The following is a 24,721-nucleotide window of genomic DNA, read 5'->3' on the forward strand; positions in this document are numbered from 1 at the left end:
CTGTTTCATAAGTATATATATATATATACATATATAGTATTATTATCTTCTGAGATTTTTCATTTGGATGAAATATTCTCTCTCTGCCCTCCCCAGCCACCCTCCAAAAAAACGAAAAGAATAATTGTTCATTGTGATGAGTAGTGTGCTTCTGGAATCTGAAATATCTGAAGGGGGATTTGCTTCTTCCTTATCTATTTATAAATGCTGGGCTGAGGCACAAAATTCCAAGGACAATTTCCTCAAACTCTGTCTTCTGGTTTACTCTGTTGAAGATGATAAATCTGAAGGCAGTCTGTTATTCTCCTTTGTTAGTCCTTTTCTCGTCTCTCAAGAAATGTACATGATTTTCTCTTTGTCTTTGGAGGTCAGCACTCTGCTGGTTAACGCTTTAGCCTGCATCTGTCTTTTGCTGTCATTTCTACTGATACTTGGTGAGTCTCTTCTGTTCCTCTTTGGCCACTGAGAGCACTTTCAAGTTAGCCCCTGTGTTCCCTGGACATGCCGCATTCTTTGAGGCTTTTTTTTTTTTTTTTGAGCACATTCTTTCCTCTAACATGTCAAGATGCTCTAGGCTCATCTCATCTTGCATATTTGCTGCCCCAGCCCTGTTAGCAATCATTTCTCCAAATAGTTCTGGTTTCTTTAATTGAAGGATAGTATTAGAAACCAAGATCTGGGCATTAGGTGTGCCTGCTAATATAGGAGTTTGATTGCTTCAAGGCCCTTTGTGAATAGAGCTATGAAATGTATATTCACCTTGCATATACAGAAAAGCATTAAAATGTTAGTCACTCAGTCATGTTTCACTATTTGTGACTCCAGGGACTGTAGCCTGCCAGCTCCTCTGTCCATGGAATTCTCCAGGCAATAATACTGGAGTGGGTAGCCATTTCCTTGCCAGGAAATCTTCCTGACCGAGGGATCTAACCCAGTCTTCCCCACTGCAGGCAGATTCTTTACTGTCTGAGGCCATGAGGGGAGCCCCATACGTGTAGATGTCTCTCCTTATTTCTGTATCCATCTATCTGCATCTGTCTGAGTTCATACTGATGCCACTGAGTCTAATGCAATATCACATGGTTTGTTCTAGCAGCTTTTCCTAGACTTTTCTGTAAACGCCTTTGCAACAGTGAGAAATCTGACTTCTGCCATCAACCACCCATTTATTTAATTGTTTAGTCTCAGTATAGTTATGCAGCAGCTTCATAATTTTTTACCCATATCCCTGAAAGTAGGAATGGCAACCCACTCCAGTATTCTTGCCTGGACAATCCCAAAGACAGAGGAGAATGGTGGGCTACAGTCCATAGGGTCACAAGGAGTTGAACATGACTGAAGTGACTTAGAATGTATCTCTAAAAATAATTCTTTCAATTATTATCATTGTAATTTTTTAAAAAAGAAGACTGTTTAAAAAAATCACTTTAGAACAATTTTATTGTTAGGATGTTTCAGTATTTAAACTTACAGTTAATAATGTGCTTTATCTAATGGAAGAGTATTTTGGTTTTAGAAAATCAAGGATGATTAGCTTTTGTTTCCTTTGAGATGTTAACATCAACACTAATTCAAGTCAACCAATAACAGTGATAAAGACCTATAAATTAGCACAATTATCACAAATAACAGAACAATCTGCAATTTAAAGACCATGCTTTAACAGAATGGAAAGCTTATATAGCATTGACCAATGCAATTTTGAAAGATAAGTTTCTTAATTAGTATTACCTATTAAAATTAGAACAACCACTTGAGAACATTTAGGAAACAACAGTTTTTTTCATCCTATTTTCCCATCACATCATCTGTGATATGGATGGACTGGGCAGGGAGTGAGACTGGAGATGACTTAGAAGAGTCCTGGGTTTTATGATGCTACAGTGTAATAGACTGAATGTTTCTTTCCTTCCTCCCAAATTTATATGCTGAAACCCTAATCCCCAATGTGATGGTATTAGGAGGTGGGACCTATGGGAGGATAATTGAAAGCAACTCTTTTGCTCATTTCTGTTCCTCTCTAACCTTAAAATAACCTAATTACAGGAATGAGATCAATAGGCAATTTAACCTAACTCTCCTGAATGCACACCTTGCCTTGACTAATCTCTTCATTCTCTTCCTAGATGAAAACATGTAAAGGATGAAGAGTTAAGCAGTTGAAGAATGACTAGCTCTCTGCCCTCAACAGACCCTTTAACAATCTTGCTGGCAGATCACGTAGCTAAAATGATGTCTGAAAAGAGTCAGCCAGTCTACGTGCCGTGGAGAAGGACGCAGAGTCCAGCCTCTTGTCTTGACTGTTCACTGAGATTCTTTCTTTCAAACTGTCAGGACTGAGTAGAATCTTCAGAGTCGATCTTGGGACATAAGTCCACCTTCTTCCTGGACTGAAGACTTTTCTAAAGTATCTTTCCTTTCTAATGACACTTGCCTGTCTATTACTGGCTTTTGAGTTTGGTTGGTTGCATGATAAGGTTTAGATTGGGTTATTAAGGCAGGACCTTCATACAGGATTAGTGCCCTTATAGGAAGAGTGAGGAATCTCTCTCCCTCCACAAGCATGCAGTATGGAAATGCCACGTGAGCATTCAGCTACAAGGTGTCCAGCTGCAATCTAGGAAGAGAATCCACTGGCACAATTTTCCAGCACCCAGAACTATGAGAAATAAATGTCTGTTGTCACATACCCTCTGGCATTTTGTTATAGCAGCTTGATTAGACTGAGACAGTAATTCATGACTTCTACCTAATTTGTAAATTTATAAATTTTGGAAGTTAACTCTGTCATATTATTCGGTCACAACTACATATGTAAAATATACTTACTTTATACTAAAATATCACTATACGTCATTTTGTTCTTTGGAAATTGAGGTATCTAAACAATGAAAATAACATTATTCATCAATAGATCTGAGAAATTCCAAGTACAGTCCCATATTATGGTTTCTTCTAGAGTTCTGTATCAAGCATCCCACAAAATTATGACCACGTGAAAATATCACATAAAGCAAGAACAATGGATGCTTTGTCTTGACTGAATTAGCAGATTGCATTTTCTGGTAGCTGACTCATATGACATTTTTGCAATGTAAGCAGCAGAAAGTTTAATAAACTCCTTCCGGATAATGTAGCTTTTCCAACACATGTGACACACTCAAGTATTTGAATATCAACAAATTTAAACCTAAATCATGTTTTTAAAGATAACAGTAAGTTGTTCAGTACTTGAAGACAGAAGTGTAAGGGTTTCTTTTAATTCACACTCTTATACTATATTGCAGAATTTTATTATTACTTAGCAAGAATCATAGAAACGCTTTCGGAAAATTCACCAGGTAAAGCATAGTGGAGTTGAAGATATTTAATTACAACTAAAAATAATCCTCAAGAACAAATAAATAGGATCACAATAATTTTGTCTGTGAATGACTTTGTGTAAAAGTAGAGTAAATTGATTTTATTTTGTATTGTCACCATGGCCAACACCAGTTAAACTATCAGGTGACAACAAAGTTGATTTGTCACATGAATTTGAGCAAACCCTGGGAGATGGTGAAGGACAGGGAAGCCTGGCGTGCTGCAGTCCACGGGGTCGCAAAGGGTCAAACACGGCTTATCAACTGAGCGACAACAACAACAAATAGTTTAGATATCTTGATTTCCCAAACATCTTGCTGCTTTCAACAACCGAAAAATGAATGGAATGTATCTGGTGGTCTGGTGTCTCCAGCCCTTTATCAAGGAAGAGGGCTGGCTAACCTGCTTGGTCAGAGTTTGTTTGTCACTTACATCTCTTTTGCATTAATGAACTCCAGGTTTCCATCCATGAAGCTGAGATGGTTTTGTTAGCTTCTGTAAATTTGACCTTACAAATGTCAGGTTATGGCTTATTTATAATTGTATGACATGTAGAGAGAGGAATGTGTACTCTGATGTGCTGTTTGTCTATTTTGGTCTTTGTTGATCCCATTTCCCTATAACATTGTTGTGGGAAAATGTGATCTTTATGCCAGATTGTTTAGAAAGATAGTATTTGAGCTTATCATATTGCAAATTTTTAGGAAACATTTTCAATGTCTTCATGTCTGAGGAGAAAATAATGTGTTATACAAATATAAAATAATATAGGTACTGTATAATTTTAGTTACAGACTATATAATAGTTACTATATGCTAGTTACTAGTGTATGTTTTTGTGTAGTCGATAGATAAGTCTAGTAACCATGGTTTCAGACGTGTAAGATGAAAAAGTTAACAAGAGACTTTTGTTGTCCAAAGCTAGGGTATATATGATGCCTTTATGCCATTTATGAATGGCAAAAAGGCACCCCTTCTGGGAGGATGAATTACAAGAAGGCCAGTGTTGTTTGCCAAGCCAAGTTGGGCTGAATAGCAGTCCCTCTTCACTCTGACACGGGGACATGTGTGCAGGGAATAAAATGCCAACCACATACAGAGGCCCAGTGCGCTTTACCAGAGGAGATGTGAAATTGTTTGTGACTAGCATGTCCTAGCTTTGAGTTAATTTTCAACATGATTTGCATCTGTTAATTAGGTAATTGGTGACCTTATTTTGATTTATTATGAAGAAGACACAGAAATGATAAGGTAAAAATATGTTAAAAACCATTTATTGGGAATTTTCAACACACCTGGCCCTGAGCTAAGCATCTGGCTCTGAAATTGAAAAGAGTGAATCAGAGCATTGATTCTCTAATTATAAAAAAATTACAGAGAAGAACTAATTCTTCTTAAGTAATAACTATGAAGATTAAGTAATAAAGGCAAAAGATATAAATCATAAAGTGTTTTAAAAGCACATGAGTAATACTATATTTTAATAGTTTAGGAGTTATTACTCTTAATGTATGAGTAGTAATAGCAATACCCACAAAATAATAAATTATGCCTAACAAGAAAAGAAGAAATGGACCGATGTCATGTTTGTGTTGAAAAGTGGTATAATTTAAGCCTAATAGTTTTATTCACTTTCAAATACCAAGATTCTTTAGATCAGATTAGGAACTCTATTTTTATGTGATTTTTAAAAAATCTCAAATTATCAGCTTTTTATGGGATTCTGTAAAATCCCAAATTATCAACTTCCCATGTAGACCTAGGTTCATTATGTTTCCATTTACCTTCAAAACTCATCCAAGCCCTTTTCATCAAAACGATAATCTGACACTTTGAATTTTCAGGTTAAAAGAGATATGAGTACTTTAAAAATGAATTGTAACAAAATGATGATCAATCTCTATGGATAATAGTATTGAGAGATCACTTTTCAGTTTTCCCCTCTATCTGCAGTTTATAGATTCCCACAGTTAAGTCATGGTTTTCCAATTCAATCAACAGAAAATAGTGTTTAATTAATGAACAATGAGTTTCTTAATTTTTAGCTATTATATATATTCAGCCCCAGCTAAAGAAAGTATATTGAATTCTGAATTGTGAATAAACAATACAAAATACATATTCATTTTGTGTGTCTGAGAATACTTAATGTAGATTACTTACTGACTTCATTTCCTTCCATGAGTATTTTTTCATTCTCTCATTTTTATTTCATATCTACGTGTATCCATTCACATTTAAACCCAATCTCCTCAGGCTATGTCCATAAAAACTCTTACTGTGTGCTCCATATGCAACATATTTCAACAAATTTTTCACACCAGATCTGAATTGTAAGCATGTAAAATTTTTGTGAACTGGGCTGTAAAATATCAGAAACAATACAGTCTATCCAAGTTGACAGCTGATATCTGATCTGAAAATAGTGTATTTCCCTTCAAATGTCGGTCTCCTGTCACTTTGCATTGCATTGACATAAACTGCTTTACAAGAGGAGAAAACACTGTGAAAAATAAAATCTTTTATAAATATAATAGCTAAGAAATAAAACAAATAAAAATCAAGTTGTTCCTATGTTTTTAATATCTGAAATTCCATCTCCCTACATGAGTGTGATAATCTGTTGCAACTGTTTATAAATGATATATTAAGTTCCTATTGTTGCTCTAACAAATTGCCACAAATTTAGTAGTTAAAATAACACAAATTGGTCTGGAAGTCAGAAGTCCAAAATGGGTCTCAGTGGTCTAAAATCAAGGTGTGTTGGCAGGGCTATGTTTCTTTTTGGAAGTTCCAGGATAGAGTGGTATAATAAAAATTGTTTAGTCTTTCTTTGCTCCAGGTTCCTGGCATGGAGCTCTTAAAATGCTTGTAATCTCCTGAGTGATAAAAGTATCTTTGGTATGCTAATGAGATGGCTCTGAACATCTCCAAAATAGCTTCAGGATGGATGCTTGTCACAAGAAAGACCAAGCCAAGATTAGAGTTGGGATTTTAGCCCCACCAGTCTGAGAAGATGGAGATTTAATTGCTAATGGCCAATGATCTAATCAAGTACTCTTCAATCTCTATTTAAAATTCCTAAATAAGGGGGTTTGGAGAGTTTCCTTATTGATGAACACATCAAGACTGTGGCAGAGTGGCCAGTCTGGAGAGGACTTGGAAGTTCTGAAGAACCATCACCCCATTCTTTGCCCTAAGCATCTCTTTCATGTGACTTCTGGAGTTGTTTCCTTTATAATGAAGTGGTGATGGTGAGCAGTCTTTCTGGAACTTCTCTGGCGGTCTAGTGGCTAAGATTCTGAGCTTCCAGTGCAGGGGGTCAGGGTTCAATCCCTGCTCAGGGAGGAAATTAGATCCTGCATGCTGCAGCTAAGGATCCTACATGCCACAACTAAGACATGGGGCAGCCAAATAAATAAATATTTTTTTTAAAAAAAAAAAGAGTAAGTGGTGTTTTCCTGAGTTTTCTGAGCTGTTCTGGCAAAGTATTACACCTGAAAAGAAGTCATGAACTCTGGAAACTACAGTCACCCAGGCAGGACTGTGAGCAGCCTGGACACTCCATTGCAACTGACGTCTGAAGTGGGTGCATCTGCAGAATGGAGCCCTCTGTCTATGGGCTCTGATCTAAATTTGAATTGAATAGAATCAAAATGCTGAACACCTGAGTTCAGTTCAGTTCAGTTCAGTTCAGTCACTCAGTTGTGTCCGACTTTTTGCGACCCCATGAATCGCAGCACACCAGGCTGCCCTGTCCATCATCAACTCCTGAGTTCGCTCAGACTCTTGTCCATCGAGCCAGTGATGCTATCTAGCCATCTCATCCTCTGTCATCCCCTTCTCCTCCTGCCCTCAATCCCTCCCAGCATCAGGGTCTTTTCCAATGAGTCAACTCTTCCATGAGGTGGCCAAAGTATTGGAGTTTCAGCCTAGCTAATGTTAAAAAACTGGAGAGCTGCCATTTGTAAAGACACCATGTATTTGGTGTCACTGAGAATCCATTTTCTTGCCTTTTTCAGCATTTAAAGCCTCGTGCTTTCCTGGCTTCATGGCCTCTTCTGTCTTTAAAGCAAGCAGTGCCTAGTTTAGTCTTTCTCGGATCACATAACTCTGCTTTTCTGTTTCTTTTTCTACATTTAAAGGACTCTTGGGATTACCTTGGGCTCAATGGATTATCCAGGGCAATCTCATTTTAAGGTTGGCTATTTAGCAACTATCATTCCATTTGACACCTTCATTTCCTCTTGTAATATCTTCCTGAGTTTGGGGGAATTAGTATGTGGATATGTTTGCAGGGGGTACTATTTTATTTAGTACAAATGGTGACAGCAAGGAGTAGGCTCTTTCACAGAAAATCATGTGATAACTGGAACATTCAACATGTCGCCTAAATGCCAGAAGATTGTCCAGATTATTTTGTGATGCTGGCCTTTGGGTAGGGTAAATGACTACTCGAATATGTAAAGAAGAAATACTATCTGCTAACCCCTCTGGAAACAGCTTCTGATGCTTGTTCTGTTCTAGTAACCTTGGACTAATCATGTCAACACTCTGAGTGTCCTCATCAGTGGAGATTATAATACCAGTCATCATTCAAGAGATGGCATTACTGACTTGATGGACATGAGTTTGAGCAAGTTCCAGGCATTAGTGATGTACAGGGAAGCCTGACGTGCTACAGTCCATGGGGTTGTGAAGAGTCGGGCATGACTGAGCTACTGAAATGACTCATTCAAGAGTCATTGAGAGAATGAAATGAAATAATATATGTGGAAATATACTGAGAATCCTGTAACACGTCATGCATTGTACTGTATGCTATGAGCTTGGGGCTTCCCAGGTGGTGCCAGTGGTAAAGAACCTGCCTGCCACGAAATGCAGTTTCAAGCCCTGGGTGGAGAAGATCCCCTGGAGGAGGGCATGGCAACCCACACCAGTATTCTTGCCTGGAGAATCCCATGGACAGATGAGGCTGGCAGGCTACCTTCCATAGGATCACAAAGAGTTGGACATGATTAAAATGATTTAGCACGTATGCATGCTATTAGCTTGAGCTTAGCAAACTCATAAAACAAGATTATTCGTTATTATAATACTCTTTGCTCTAAGGCTGTTTAAACTTCAGGATAAGTAAAAGTGAGGACACAATCCTCAAAACAAATGTTTGCATAAAACTTCTGTATATCCCTTGCCTGCTACACCCCCTCCTACTTCCACACCCTTGTACCCCTCCTGCCCCAATCAAGTTTGAGAGAAATATAATGAAAAGGAAAAAATTTTGGAAAACAGCAGAAGTATGAAAATATGGGAACATTTATGGAACAACTGTTTTTTCCCCTATGAAGAGAAAAACATGATGAGAACTTAATAAGAGTCTTTAAGAATTTGAAGTCTCATGGCACAAGGAATGGTGACAAAATAAGAAACAAGCTTAAGGATAAGAGATTTAGTTTAGACCTCAAAAATAACTCCTGCAAATGAAAGTCAATAGCGGTTGAAATGGGATGCTAAAAGAAGTTTTATATTTTCCTGCTTTAGAGGTCTTTTGAAGAAAGAAAATGAAGGTATTCTTACATCCTGTGAGTGGTAAAGGACTTTAAGTAATCTCCAACTTTATTTGAAAGGTAACAAAAATAGGTCCTTATGGAAGAAACATTTTCAGGACCAAAATATATTTGGCCTTTTTCAGAATGATTTTGGCTATCCTTGAAATTCTGTTTTTCCAAATAAACTTTTAGAACCTGGCAAATCCTCTTGTGATTTTGGTTAGAATCACTTCAAATTTGAAGATTATGTGTGGGACAAGGAAATCTTCTACAGTGTGTGCTGCAATCCATTGACCTGGCAAGCTCTTCACTGACATGAGTTCTTTTTAATGTCCTTCAATAACATTTCATATTTTGCTTCATATGTTCTTGAACCACTTAAGATTATTCCTTTTTCGAATTGGTATCATGACTACCTTGCTCTTTTATAAAATACATGGTACAGAGAGTAAATAAAACAAGTATGATAGTGTAACAAGATAATGAGCAAGGTAAAATGAACAAGAGGTCAAGAAAATGTTTGTGATGTCTAATTTTTTTCAAAACACTACAGCTCAAATTAGATATGATTATGTATCCATCTTATTGGGTGTGTGCATGCTCAGTCACTAAGGCGTATCTGACTCTTTGTAACTCCATAGACTGTAGCCTGCCTGGATTTTCTGTCCATGGGATTTCCCAGTCAAGAATACTGGAGTGGATTGCCATTTCCTCCTCCAGGGATCTTCCCAACCCAGGGATCAAACCCAATCAAATCTGCCTTGTCCCCTGCATTGCAGGATTCTTTACACCTAAGCCACCTGGGAAGCCCATCCATATTATTCAGTTTGATTCAGTCATTCAGTCGTGTCCAGCTCTTTGAGACCCCAAGGACTGCAGCATGCCAGGCTTCCCTGTCCATTACCAACTCCCGGAGCTTGCTCAAACTCATATCCATCGAGTTGGTGATGCCATCCAACCATCTCATCCTCTGTCATCCCCTTCTCATGCCTTCAATCTTTCCCAACATCAGGGCTTTATCAGTGAGTCAGTTCTTTGCATCAGGTGGCCAGAGTACTAAAGTTTCAGCTTCAGCATGAGTCTTTCCAATGAACACCCAGGACTGATCTCCTTTAGGATGGACTGGTTGGATCTCCTTGCTGTCCAAGGGACTCTCAAGAGTCTTCTCCAACACCACAGTTCAAAAGCATCAGTTCTTTGGTGCTCAGCTTTCTTTATAGTCCACACTCACATCAATACCTGACTACGTGTAAAACCATAGCTTTAGCAAGACAGACCTTTGTTGGCAAAGTGATGTCTCTGCTTTTTAATATGCTATCTAGGTTGGTCATAACTTTTCTTCCAAGGAGCAAGTGTCTTTTAATTTCATGGCTAGAATCACCATCTGCAGCCATTTTGGAGCACACCCCCCCCCAAATAAAATCTGTCACTGTTTCCACATCTACTTGTCAGTGATAGGAACTGATGCCATGATCTTAGTTTTCTGAATGTTGAGCTTTAAGCCAACGTTTTCACTCTCCTCTTTCACTTTCAAGAGGCTCTTTAGTTCTTTGCTTTTTACCATAAGGGTGGTGTTATCTGCATATCTGAGGTTATACATCTTCTGGCAATCTTGATTCCAGCTTGTGCTTCATCCAGCCCAGCTTTTCTCATGATGTACTCTGCATATAAGTTAAATAAGCAGAGTGACAATGTACAGCCTTGACATACTCCTTTCCAGATTTGGAGCCAGTCTGCTGTTCCATGTCCAGTTCTAACTATTGCTTCTTGACCTGCATACAGATTTCTTAGGTGGCAGGTCAGGTGGTCTTGTATTCCCATCTCTTGAGGAATTTTCCACAGTTTGTTGTAATCCACACAGAAAAAAGCTTTAGCATAGTCAATAAAGCAGAAGTAGGTGTTTTTCTGGAACTCTCTTACTTTTTTGATGATCCAGCAGATGTTGGCAATCGGCAATTTGATCTCTATTTCCTCTGCCTTTTCTAAATCCAGCTTGAACATATGGAAGTTCACAGTTCACCTAAAGTTGAAGCCTGGCTTGGAGAATTTTGAGCATTACTTTGAGATGAGTGTAATTGTGCGGTAGTTTTAGCATTCTTTGGTATTACCTTTCTTCGGGATTGGAATGAAAACTGACTTTTTCCAGTCCTGTGGCCACTGCTGAGTTTTCCAAACTTGCTTACATATTGAGTGCAACATGTTAACAGGATCATCTTTCAAGATCTGAAATCGCTCAACTGGAATTCTATCACCTCCACCAGCTTGTTCGTAGTGATGCTTCCTAAGGCCCACTTGACTTTGCATTGCAGGATGTCTGGCTCTAGATGAGTGATTACAGAATCGTGATTATCTGGTTCATGAAGATCTTTTTTGTACAGTTCTTCTGAGTTTTCTTCCCACCTCTTGTTAATATCTTCTGCTTCTTTTAAGTCCATACCATTTCTGTCCTTTATTGTGCCCGTCTTTGCATGAAATGTTCCTTTGGTATCTCTCATTTTTTTGAAGAGATCTCTAGTCTTTCCCATTTTATTGTTTCCTCTGTTTCTTCGCATTGATCACTGAAGAAGGCTTTCATATCTCTCCTTGCTATTCTTTTGGAACTCTGCATTCAGATGAATATATCTTTCCTTTTCTCCTTTGCCTTTTGCTTCTCTTCTTTTCACAGCTGTTTGTAAGTCCTCCTCAGACAGCCATTTTGACTTTTTGTATTTCTTTTTCTTGGGGATAGTTTTGATCACTGCCTCCTGTATAATGTCATGAACCTCTGCCCATAGTTCTTCAGCCACTCTATCAGTTCTAATCCCTTGAGTCTATTTGTCACTTCCACTGTATAGTTGTAAGGGATTTGATTTAGGTCATACCTGAATGGTCTAGTGGTTTTCCCTACTTTCTTCAAGTCTGAATTTTTCAATAAGGAGTGCATGATCAGAGCCACAGTCAGCGCCTGGTCTTATTTTTTCTGGCTTTATAAAGCTTTTCCATCTTTGGCTTCTCCATCTTCACATCAGGTGGCCTAAGTATTGGAGCTTCAGCTTTAGCATCAGTCCTTCCAATGAATATTCAGGACTGATTTCCTTTAGGAGTTATTGGCTTTATCTCCTTACGGTCCAAGGGATTCTCAAGAGTCTTCTCTTCGGTGCTCAGCTTTCTTTTGTCCAACTCTAACATCCATACATGACTACTGGAACAACCATAGCTTTGACTAGTTAGGACTTTGTTGGTAAAGTAATGTCTCTTCTTTTTAATATGCTGCCTAGGTTGGTCATAGCTTTTCTTCCAAAGAGCAAGCATCTTTTAATTATTCAGTTCAGTCGCTCAGTCATGTCCAACTCTTTGCAACCCCATGAATCACAGCATGCCAGGCCTCCCTGTCCATCACCAACTCCCGGAGTTCACTCAGACTCACGTCCATCGAGTCCGTGATGCCATCCAGCCATCTCATCCTCGGTCTTCCCCATCTCCTCCTGCCCCCAATCCCTTCCAGCATCAGAGTCTTTTCCAATGAGTCAACTCTTCGCATGAGGTGGCCAAAGTACTGGAGTTTCAGCTTTAGCATCATTCTTTCCAAAGAAATCCCAGGGCTGATCTCCTTTAGGATGGACTGGTTGGATCTCCTTGCAGTCCAAGGGATTCTCAAGAGTCTTCTCCAACACCACAGTTCAAAAGCATCAATTCTTCAGCGCTCAGCCTTCTTCACAGTCCAACTCTCACATCCATACATGACTACTGGAAAAACCATAGCCTTGACTAGATGGACCTTAGTCGGCAAAGTAATGTCTCTGCTTTTGAATATACTATCTAGGTTGGTCATAACTTTTCTTCCAAGGAGTAAGTGTCTTTTAATTTCATGGCTGCAGTCACCATCTGCAGTGATTTTGGAGCCCCAAAAAATAAAGTCTGACACTGTTTCCACTGTTTCCCCATCTATTTCCCATGAAGTGATGGGACCAGATGCCATGATCTCCATTTTCTTTAGGGACCAGATGCCATGATCTCCATTTTCTTTAGGCCAACTTTTTCACTCTCCTCTTTCACTTTGATCAAGAGGCTTTTTAATGCCTCTTCACTTTCTGCCACAAGGGTGGTGTCATCTGCATATCTGAGGTTATTGATATTTCTCCCGGCAATCTTGATTCCAGCTTGTGTTTCTTCCAGCCCAGCATTTCTCATGATGTACTCTGCATATAAGTTAATTAAGCAGGATGAGAATATACAGCCTTGATGTACTCCTTTTCCTATTTAGAATCAGTCTGTTGTTCCATGTCCAGTTCTAACTGTTGCTTCCTGACTTTTAATGATTAGACATGATCAAATTTCAAGTTTTAATATCCTTAGCAGGAGATAAAAATTGGTACTGATATAAGAGAAGGCCTTATATTTTAAAAAAGAAAATAATCCAAGATAGCAATAACAAGTGTATTCTGATTCTATTTGTGGTATATGCACACCGCACAACTCCAAAGCGTACCATCCCACTAGAATACAATGTAAGTGGCCCTCTTAGAAGTGTAAAAATATCTGTTGATTTGAGTACATAGGTATGATGCAAAGCACAATGGATAGTGATCACAAAGCTAATGTTGTTTATCCTTATCCAGAGTTGAGATTCCGAGTAGCCTTTTTTTTTTTTTCTTTACATAATATACCTTATTTGACTATTTTAAAAGGAATATTTGTTGGAAATTCCCTGGCGGTCAAGTGGTTAAGACTTTGCTTTTCAGTGTAGGGGGTGCCAGTTTCGTTCCTGATCAGGGAGCTGGGATTCTATATGCCACAAGGCCAATAAACCAAAACCTGAAACAGAAACAATATTATAGCAAATTCAATAAATTTAAAAAATGATCCACATAAATCTTTAAAAAATTAAATACTTGTCTATTATTTATATCTTGAGCAAAAAACAAGCCATAAGACAAACAACAGTTTTTATTGTGGAGTGGGAAGGAAATAACAGCTACTAGAGTTAAATGGAGTTTTCCAGATGGCTTAGTAGTAAAGAATCTGCCCGCCAATGCAGGAGATACAGGAAACGAGGGTTTGATCCCTGGGTTGGAAAGATCTTTTGGAGTAAGAAATGACAACTCACTCCATTATTCTTGACTGGAAAATTCCATGGACAGAGAAGCCTAGCAGCAGCATAGTTAAACACCCCAAATTTATCCCTTCCCTCTTTCAGCCATCAGCCTGCTTATTCTCAATCTCACTTAAGGATGTTTTTGTTTTTCTCTTCCCAGGTTTAAAATGATAACCCCGATACCATACTCTTGATGGTCTCCCTCCTAAAATGAATGTTGTCTTCAAAAAGGTTGTTGGCACTGTTTGAAACTCTATGTTTGATATATATATATTTTTTGCAACTAGTAGGGCAAACTGCCCTGGCCTCCCTTCTCTTGAAGCCTCTAGGCCAGCACATACCCTCATGCATACAAAAGGGTAACAATGCCATTGATCTCTGATTTAGTTTTGCAGTTTTGGACTTATTTATCTAACTGGTACACAGGAAATACTGATAATTGTGTCTGTTTTGGGGAAATATGCAAATTTTAGGTTAACCTTTATTGTTTAGAGCCATAATATATGACTCACAGCCCTACTGCTAAACAGTAACCCTTCATTAAATCTAAAGTGAGTAGGACCATGTAATCAAGAGCTGTAAAGAGTTTATTTACTTGGCCCTTTTTGTTGCTGTTTAATAGCACATTTGTGGCCAGTTTTATTGTTTGAAACATCTTCATAAACCATTACTTTAAACAGAAAATTGATTGTAATATGGTTTCTAAATTATCTTGTCATTAGATCTATTTTAAAATTTTGCACAGAGAACACTATTTTAGCAAAATTAAATAGAGAAAATTGTGGGCAAAACATGCAAAACCGATTTATTCTGCAAAATAGCATATAACTACTCTCTAATTACTAGCCTTTGAGGCATTTACAGCTAAATTAAAATCATCATTAGCTGTTAAATGTGTTTGCTTTGATTAGTTTCTGTTTTATAAGGTTTCAAGCTGGAGTAATTTTGTGGCATTGTTATTAATGAATTTAATGTTAAGTGAGAAAACAAAAAAACTTTTGTATCTGACATGTATCGACTCTGGAATCATCAGTTTAAATTTTGTCAAAAGTCACAGAGATCTTCTGTAGTATGTGACCAGGTGCTGGAAATGACCATAGTCAAAGGAAGAGGTATCTTTAAAGGTAGTGTAATATTCAAAAGCAGAGACATTACTTTGCCAACAAACGTCCATCTAGTCAAGGCTATGGTTTGTCCAGTGATCATGTATGGATGTGAGAGTTGGACTGTGAAGAAGGCTGAGCACCGAAGAATTGATGCTTTTGAACTGTGGTGTTGGAGAAGACTCTTGAGAGTCCCTTGGACTGCAAAGAGATCCAACCAGTCCATTCTAAAGGAGACCAGTCCTGGGATTTCTTTGGAAGGAATGATGCTGAAGCTGAAACTCCAGTACTTTGGCCACCTCATGCGAAGAGTTGACTCATTGGAAAAGACTCTGATGCTGGGAGGGATTGGGGGCAGGAGGAGAAGGGGACGACAGAGGATGAGATGGCTGGATGGCATCACTGACTCGATGGACGTGAGTCTGAGTGAACTCCGGGAGTTGGTGATGGACAGGGAGGCCTGGCATGCTGCGATTCATGGGATCACAAAGAGTCAGACACAACTGAGCGACTAAACTGAACTGAACTGAATGGAAAAAGAGACAATATTACCTTAGTCCCTTAAGCACCACAGCCTAAGAATACAATATGTTATGGAAAGCTGGACAGACCTGTTCACAGTCATATCTCATCACTCTGTTAATTTGGACCAGTAACATAGCCCACCTACACTTGGGGTTCTTCATCTGTGAAAATGGGGATAGTTGCATCTTTCCTGAAGGGTAATTTTAAGAATTATGTAAGTAGCATAGTGTCTGGTTCATCCACTCTTACTCTTTTCCCTTTTCTTTATAGATAATCTAAAGATTAGAAAAACAATTTGAAGCATCTATCCAAAGATAAGCTAATGGATTTAGTGTATTCATGCTATTAATACATTTGAACTTTGGAGAGAGAAATAGTTTGAGTATGAGATCTTCCTATCTGAAATAGATCATGGCAGGAAAAAAGTGTGTCTTTAATAGGTTATTGGAATCTTTGCATCAATGAGAAGATGGCTCTTTTCAAACATCATCATTTTATGACTTCTGGGAACATGTGTAATTGTATAAAGGCTTGTTGGTTTCTTGCCACCCAGATCTAGGGATTAAGCTTCATTCTTTTATAGGTCCAGATGTTAAGGGGTATGAGAAAGTTGAAATGGAAAAAAGAAACAATGAAAAGGGAGTAAGGAGATGGACAAGTTATCATTGTTCCACTTAAAATGTTCTAATACTACTCATGCCATGTGATTACTTTTTTTTAAAAAAACCCACATTTGTCAACCCACATCACGCATGGATTTTTGTGTGTGGCAGCCAGCTAAACTGTTGGCCCTATAGCATTCTTGTTCTCGGAGACATCTAAGTTCTCCGAAAGCTGTGGCATGCTTAATTATGAAATAGGAAGAAATTGTAACTACTTCCCAAAGTGGGATTATAGAAAAAGATAAAGAAAACAATAATGTGCTATTTGTATTACTGATATTTTCTTCTACTTACTGGTGAAAAAAATTACACAAACAGAAAACAACCAGAAAGATTACAGGTAGAAATGTCTCAAATATTTCAAGGTGAAAGATGAATGACTATTTATATTTATGGTGCAGATCAGATACTCAAGGTTCCTGAAAGTTTCATAGGACCAGCCTTTATTTGCACTTGCTTCAATCCATGGGGTTGCAAAGAGCTGGACATGACTTAGCCATTCAACAAAAAGGGTGAAATTAGAGGCATCCTTGGTGACTCAGTGGTAAAGAATCTGCCTGCCAATGCAGGAGCTCTGGGTTGGGAAGATTTCCTGGAGAAGGGAATAGCAACCCACTCCAGTATTATTGCCTGGAAAATCCCTTGGATGGAGGAGCCTGGCAGGCTACAGTCCATGGGGTCACAAAGAGCTGGATACGACTTAGTGACTAAACAGCTACAAGGGTGAAATTAATGAGCATTTGAGAGTCCTTGTTAGCATTCATTCTGATATGAAACTACTGCCTTTTGGATAAGGAAGGTTGCGGAGTAGCTCTCCATCATACACTTTACACAGATTTCATATTAAGCTCTTTTTCACTATAATTTTAAGTTTTCCCTTTAGGAGAGCAGAAGCATTTAAGTTCTTGAGGTGGCATGATGTAAGTGTTGTGTTTGTGGGAAAACTTGTTATTGGGAGGAATGCTTTGTGGAGCTGAGTCACGTGCTATATTCTACTGCTGAACAGTTTTCTCTGGTATAACTCAAGAGTCACTTCTGAGAAATCTCAAGTTATTAAATACTTGAGCCACAAAGACAACTTTAATTTTTAAAAAATGATTTGGATTGGAGAGCAGCAGACTTAGAATAACAAAATAATTTTTCCTCCAGGGATGTTTGATAATAACGATTTTTAAAAAGTTGTAAGGGTACAGCTTATCTAAACATGACTGAGATAATCCACTGTTGATGAGTGATTCCAGGTGTTTGTTAAATTGAGATTCATCACCACCAACACAAGGTTAGCCCAGCAATTCTTATATATATTTATGTATTCCTATATAAGAATAGTTCGCATAGGTTGATATATGCCTCATTTCTCTGTAAGATTCCATATCTTAAAACAATTTTTTTGCAAGACCCGTATAATGGTAATAAGCAACCCTGGTTTTCCATGTATCATCATAGTTTATTTTCTTAAGCATTCTGTGAGGTTGGTACTGTTACCAGCAACCAGTTTTAAAGAGTAAGCATCTGTGACTCAGAAGTTGAGTCAATTGTCAGTTTTATCTGAGCAAGCGAGCTGGAGAGCTGGGAGTTAAACCCATGCTATGAATTTGTAGGTACGACACCTACCAATTACAATTATGATTTCCCTTTATTTTTTATTTCTTTCACTTTGCTTTAGTGACTTTTAAAAACAAAATATTTTCTTGGCTGTGCTGAATGGCATAGGGGATCCTAGTTCCCCCACCAAGGATCAAACCTGCACTCCTTGCATTGAAAGTGCAGAGTCTTAACCACTGGGCTGCCAAGGAAGTCCCCCAGTGACTTTTAATATAGAAAAGTAGAAAAACAATATAATCTCCACCTGTTTTATCTACAACTCTGATGTCACAGATGACATTTTGTTTCAGGTCCTGTTTGGTTTTCATGTAGTTGCTTGTTGCTTCTTTTTTTAGAAGTAAAATATAATAAATGGGTGGGCTTCCCAGGTGGCACTAGTGGTAAAGAACCTGCCTGCCAATGAAGGAGACTTAAAAGACTCGGAAAGATCCCCTGGAGGAGGGCATGGCAACCCACTTTAGTATTCTTGGCTGGAGAATCCCATGGACAGAGGAGCCTGCTGGGCTACAGTCCATGGGGTCGCAAAGAGTCAGACACGACTGAGGCAACTTAGCATGCATGCACATACTATGTGGAGTAAATCAAGCAGCAAGGGGGCTGACTCACTTGGATGGTTGTGCTGGTTGTGATTTTGACTAAGCCCCATTCTTAACATTTTGCCAAATTGAGTAAAAATATCTATTTCTTCCAGGTGGTATTTTCCACTTAATTACATTGCTTCTTTCTGGGTATGGTTTAACTCTTCAAGGTTTGGGTCATAAAAATATTGTTGCACATTTTTCTTGGTTCTGCTATCTCTGGGTTCAAGATGGTGGCTCAGAACATTCATATGGCTGGCTCTTATAAAACACCATAGAAATGAAAATAGAGGTGTCTGAACCTGAATAAACCCACAATAGCAAATAGGAATGAAGGCAACAGTGGACTGAAGTTATTAATACGGTTCTGGAAGACAAAAAACAGATGTGTGTATGGTGACAGATGAAACAAAGCAGAAATAACACAAGCCAGAATAAACAGAGAAATAGTTTAAAAAGTGATGTTCAGGGCTATTTTACAGGAGGCTTCATGAAGACCCTCCAAAAACAGTCAGTAGGTATAAACAAGGGGCACTACCCAAGGAGGTGAAAAAATGGTCTCGTCATTTGACAGCATCTATGATATGTCAGTCCAACCAAGGCCCCATAAACGTAGCACAATTGTGAGCTCAGTTTGCCCCATGAGAAGAAAACTGAAGGACCATCCTATTATAAATGAACCAATCTGCTCAAAATGGCCAGGATTCTAGTGTGACTCTATAACAATAGAAATGTCAGAGTAAAGGTCTTCTTATTCCGATCTGAGGTGACCTTGCCTGCTGTCATATGCTAAAGAAAAATAAACAATTGACACAATCACCCACAAACCCAAGAATCAAAGACTGTAACCATAATATAAGAACTGAATATTATGAAAAAAAAGGAAAAACTCAAAACCAGGAAAGTTCTTAGAAATTAAAACTAGGACTGCTAGGAGTTAAAAATGGTAGTGACTAGAGCTATAAATAAAACTATCTCCCAGTTTTTAAACAGACAATTTCAGACTGAAACTATAAAAGGTATTTGAATACTGTGAGAAAATGTTGACATCCCTCTAGCCAGAGGTAATCTTTCAGCTTTCCTAGCTAAGTATATCATTATTTTTGTTAGTAGAATCTTAAATATTCCTCCACCTTGCACTATTGATTTTTCCCAGTCTAACAACCTTTTAAAAATTTAGCTATGCATCTTTGATATCTTTCTTTATCACAAAAAGAGATTATTAACCTCATTTTAAAACAGATTTTTTGACATATAATTCTTATACCATATAACTTGCCCATTTAAAGTATATGATTCAGTGATTTTTAGTGTAATTAGTCACGGATATGTACAACAATCACCACAGTTGGTTTTAGAACATTTTTTAGCCTCAGAAAGAAACCTCATATCACTTAGTAACAGCCCTTATTATCCTATCTATGTATCTTCAACGTATCTTCAAACTGGGGCTTCCCTGGTGGGTCAGACAGTAAAGAATCTGCCTGCAATGAGGGAGACCCAGGTTCAATCCTTTGGTCAGGAAGACCCACTGGAGAAAGGAATGGCTACCTACTCGAGGATTCTTGCCTAGAGAATTCCATGGATAGAGGAGCCTGGCGGGCTACAGTCCATGGGGTCACAAAGAGTCAAATGCGACTAATACTTTCACTTTCTCCCTCAATTAATCCTGAGCAAATGCTTACCTTTTTTTTCCTCTACAAATTTCCCTGTTTTTGACTCATATAAATGGGATCATATAATATATGGAGCTTTGTGACTGGCTTCTTTTATTAAACATAATATTTCCAAGGCTGATCCCAGTTGCTGCATGTATCAATACTTCATTTCTTTCTATGTCTATGTGCTAAGTTGTACAAAATGTTACATTTTGTTTATCCATCTCATTTGTTGGCGAACATTTGGGTTATTTCTACCTTTTAGCTTTCATGGATAATGTTGCTGTAAACATTTACACACCAGTTTTTGTGTGGACATATGTTTTCATTTGGATGAAACTGCTGGGTCATGTGGTAATTCTATGTTTAGTTGTTGGAGAAACTGTCAGTTTTCCAAAGTAGTTGTACCATTGTAGCTTTCTACCGTCAGAGTTGGAGTATGAGGATTCCTACTTTGCTACATCTTTGTCAACACTTATTTTTATCTGATGTTTTGATTCTACCCATCCTGCTGCATGTCAAGTGGTACCCATTATGGTTTTGATCTGATTTCCCTGATGGCTAATGATTCCAGGCATCTTTCATGGGCTTATTGATCATTTGTACCTTTTCCTTGGAGAAGTGCCTGCTTTTATCCTTTGCCCATTTCAATTGTTCTACTTACTTTTTTTTTTTAATGTCAATTTTGTTTTTTTTTAACTTTAGACCTTTGACAAGGTTTGAAATGGTGTCAAATTGTGTTTTTTTTTAAAATTTTAATTTTTACTTTATTTTGCTTTACAATACGGTACTGGTTTTGCCTTACATTGACATGAATACACCACGGTTGTACATGAGTTCCCAATCCTGAACCCCCTCCCACCTCCCACCCCATATCATCTTTCTGGATCATCCCCGTGCACCAGCCCCAAGCACCTGTATCCTGTATCAAACATAGACTGGCGATTCGTTTTTATTACTGACTTATACAAGTTTATATATTCTGACCTAATATCTTTGGGTGGCCATCATCCAGCCTACTACAGAGTCCAACACTGACACTTTTCGTGCAAAGATCGATATCCTACATTCTTAATTTTCAGTTAACAGTGTGCGCAAGACTGCAAAATCTCTAATTCCATCCTAGCTAATTTCATAAGAAATTCTGTAGACCTATGATATTTATGAAGGACATATCTTGAATCCATAAGTTTTCAACATGCAGAAATGTTGAATTCTCTTGACTCTTTCCCAAATCACATTTCAGCAAGGAGTTCTGCATTTGTTGGACATATCATCAGTCCAGAAATTAATCTGTTGTTTCTGTTCACTCCCTCAGTCATGTCCAACTCTGAGACCCTGGGGACACCAGGCTTCCCTGTCCTTCACCATCTCCTGGAGTTTGCTCAAACTCATGGTCATTGAGTTGGTGATGCCATTCAACCATCTCATCCTCTGTTGTTCTCTTCTTTTGCCTTCAATGTTTCCCAGCATCAGGGTCTTTTCCAGTGAGTTGGTTCTTTGCATCAGGTGGCCAAAGAAGTTGGCCTAACAATTACTTGTCAATAAATCACTAGTCATCACTAGACAAGAAAATTCGTACTAGTTGGACAATCATTGATTTTTTTTTATTGATTGCCTTAGGAATTTATGTAGAATGTATACGTAGCCTCAATCATGTCAAATATCAGATTAATTTCAAGAATGAATGATCAAACCTTTTCTTGCGGCTATCGGTATGACATTCTTAGGCCTTTTAATGTTACTTTACAGGGAAGATCCCTAGAGGGGGACACGGCAACCCACTCCAGTATCCTTGCCAGGAGAATCCCATGGACTTGCAGGGTACAGTCCATAGGGTCACAAAGAGTTGGACATGACTTAAGCAACTTAGCACACATGTACCTTCAATACAATGCTGTCAGTTGACTTTATTTTTGTAGTTGTTTTTCACTGACACATATACACCTGCTGTAACAAAAATTACCTGGTATAAGCTCATTGAGGATTACACTATTAAAAAGCTACATGGATATATGAATGTTGGCTGATCAGTTTCTCTCACTCACTCTTTTCATTAAGTGATTTACATGTGTATGGTTGTCTTAAATCCTGTGCAATTCAAAATTTTCAATTGGCAAAATTACTAATTACCTCATGTCATGGGTCTTTGAACTTGCTCTTAACTCGTCAAAATTATGGATGTTATATCTAATCACCTTAAGGATCTCCGGAAATAATGAGTAATAACATTGCTTTACTTTCTATCATTCAGGAACAGTTAGCAAGCAGCACTTTCTCAGGGGAGAGTTACTAAGCTGATGAGAGTCTCAAGATCAAAATAGTTGAAGGATCTGGGATAAAAAGACGCAAAGAGATTAGATTATTGCCCTCAAATAACAAAAGTAGTTCCATATGGAAAAAGGATTACAGTTTGTTAATTTAACCTTGGAGGGTAGAACTAAGACAAATGAATACCACTTTTAGAGAATTCAGTTTGAAGAAACACTTTGTAAGTACTGCAACTGAACATTGTGGAAATGGGATCCTATGAGAGGCAGTGAGTTCTATGAACCTGGACATGTTCCATCGAGGTTGGCCAATCACTTCATCAGATAATGGGGGCGATGCTGATGAAGTGTTAGAATAGATAGCCTTCTGAGTTTTCCTTACACCGAAGATTCTTGCCCAAGTTCACACATGCTATATAACAATTAGGGCTTAATTTAATAATTACCAGAGGGCTGAATGTTATTCTTTGTAATGACATTAAAATATTACTGTAGCAAGAAATACTAGAATTTGTAATCTAATCTTCTGGCCCTTTCTGACTTAAGGATGTTATTGGTTTGGGTGTATGGGGGACAGTTCTCCCATATTTCATTCTAGAGAAGAAAATTGAGCTATAATTGTCTTAAAGTGTTCCTGTAAAATATAATTTTCTCATGATGTTCATCTATAATTAAGTTGATTTTTTAAAAATACATAGTATATGTTCAGTTCAGTTCAGCCACTCAGTCGTGTCTGACTCTTTGCGACCCCATGAATTGCAGCACGCATAGTATATGTTAGGTGTATCAAGAAATGAAATGATGTTCTAACCTGACATTTAGTCTTGCATACAAAATATGCTTTAAACTTCCAAAATCTCTTAAAATATCATAATATAATTCTCTAAAATTCTTCATGAAAATTTAAAATCTTTGATTCAATTTATGCTTTTATATATGATAATTATTTTCTTATATTATTATATTTTACTTGTCTATTGCTACAGATTACTGTATTAGTAACAAGTTTTAAGAGCCTGGTCTGTTTTTTAATCTTGGAGTTTTAGGATTTATACAGTGACTAATTTAAAAATAATCATCTTTTAGAAGTTTTTTCTTAGAATGCCAAGTGATGACCCCAGAAAAAGACCACAGATATTATTTTAGTACTTTCAAGAATGTGGATACTATATTTTAAGAAAACTAAGTCCCCCTTATCAATTTATATAAACATTATGTGACAGATGAGGCTTCCCTCATAGCTCAGTTGGTAAAGAATCTGCCTGCAATGCAGGACACCTGGGTTCAATTCCTGGGTTGGGAAGATCCCCTGGAGAAGGAAATGGCACCCCACTCCAGTATTCTTGCCTGGAGAATCCCATGGACAGAGGAGCCTGGCGGGCTTCAGTCCATGGGGTCACAAGAGTCAGACACGACTTAGCGACTAAACTACTAGTTCTACTATGTGACAGATGGTAAAGAATAAGAGAGGAAAGAAGATGAATTTTTATATTCAAATTCTTGGTATAACACTTAGGTAAGTGTAGGAACTCAGGCAACTCACATAATATCTCTGACCTTCAGTTTTGTAAACTCTAAAATGGATATAGTAGTGCCCACCATATAAGGTTGCTGTAATTGTCATAGATTTTATATGATGAATATATAATATAAGAGTAAGAATGATATATAAAAATTATAAGATAAGAATAGAGAAATAACAGAGTGCCAGAGAAACTTGCAGGAGATTGATCAGTGGGTGCTATTATTTTAGTAACTGCTATTATGACTACTATCATAATGGGAGTTGACTGCCTCTATCAACTCCCCTATCTCAGCCCACTACACTTCAACAAGATACTTAAGAGAGCAGAGAGAAATTCATATTAGTCATCCCAGTTTCTTTATCTTACAAGTAGAATGGCTTGAAAATGAATTTTGATAAAATCCAAAACAATAGCCTAGCTACTTGGTGTCAGCTCCTGAAAGTTAACACCAAAATGGGTAGGAGTAAAATGTCTCCAAGTCTTTATTTCTTTTAGAAACTTAGTGATTCTCTCACTCTAAATCTTGGTTCCTAAACAAACAAACAAAAAAAGTTCAAATCTTTAATGCACAAAATCAAACATCACTGTGCAATGTTTTATTTTTCATACTAAAAAATTGACTAACATATATAGTTACTAACTATATATACTAACTACATATATATATATACTAACTACATATACTAACATATATAGTTACTAAGTTTTTTAACATATAATTTTTATATAATATTATGTAATTCTTATTCTTAAATATCTCACAACCATTATGAAGAAAAATGCAAACTTGTAATTCCATTTAGCTCAA

Source organism: Ovis aries, chromosome 9 (assembly GCF_016772045.2).
Source record: "Ovis aries strain OAR_USU_Benz2616 breed Rambouillet chromosome 9, ARS-UI_Ramb_v3.0, whole genome shotgun sequence".
Classification (NCBI taxonomy): Eukaryota; Metazoa; Chordata; class Mammalia; order Artiodactyla; family Bovidae; genus Ovis; species Ovis aries.